Source organism: Penaeus monodon, chromosome 23, assembly GCF_015228065.2.
Source record: "Penaeus monodon isolate SGIC_2016 chromosome 23, NSTDA_Pmon_1, whole genome shotgun sequence".
In the NCBI taxonomy this organism is placed as follows: Eukaryota; Metazoa; Arthropoda; class Malacostraca; order Decapoda; family Penaeidae; genus Penaeus; species Penaeus monodon.
Genome location: NC_051408.1, coordinates 12,865,181 through 12,866,246, shown reverse-complemented (window position 1 = coordinate 12,866,246; position 1,066 = coordinate 12,865,181).

Here is a 1,066-nt window from a genome sequence, read left to right as displayed (position 1 = left end):
TATTTGTGTTTCTTTTACTGGCCATATTTCAAACACTAGTGTATTTTGGGGATGCACTCCACCACCCCTCAGTTGGGTAGCCTGCCATGGTCTCCTGCTTTTTGCAGCCCAAATCAGGACTGAGTGACTCTGCAATGGGTGAAGAGGAACTTTAGGACATTTTTCCACACTGCCCTTCACTGTGAAACCTACATTCAGTCTCTTCCATTTACACCAAACCCATCCATACTAAAACACACTCATAATCACACTTCATTGTACACTAAAAGCCTCCCCACTCATTCAAAACCTCATCCTCCCAGCAATATAGATATACCCATACCTGTTTCCAAATAACAAGTATTACATTAGAAGTGTGCATAATTGATGTCACAGGGAGGACAAAACACAGACAAATAATATATGTTAAGGGGTAAGTTGTACAATGTATAATGTGACAGTTAGTTTTGTCTTTTGTAGTAGTATTTTAGAATATACATTTATTTCTGTAAGTTAAAGTAGGAGTTCAATCAGGGAGTAATTTGACTTTTTTTTTTTTTTACACATTTATGATGAAACTTTTTTTAAAAAAAAAACTGTATTTCTGGCTTCTTTCCAGATGGAACCTTAACCCTGTGAATATTTTAAGAACAATAGTTTCTTTTCTGTGTTTTGAGTTTTAAAACTTGATTCATAGATTACCTCATAAAAAAAACTAGTTTTTATTATCCTTCTATCATTTTTAAGAAACATCTTTTTAGAATGGTAACTATTATTGACTTTTTCATTTTTAATTAATTTCATTGTTTCACTGTTATGTCAAACATGAACCTCATTTTAAAATAAAAATACACATCTTAAAGCCATCATATTAAAATAGAATATCTTATGTAAAAATTGGCTAACGAAGAGGAGAGAGAAAAATTATATGCTATGGTGATAAAAGGGGAAATAAATTTATTATGATTATGATTTTTCCTTTTTGCTAAGCAATTTACAGTTATACAATATACAAAGGCCCTTTTTGTAACTAACAAAACAGTTGTATGCTAGATATGAAATTCCTATAAATGAGGACATTTCATAG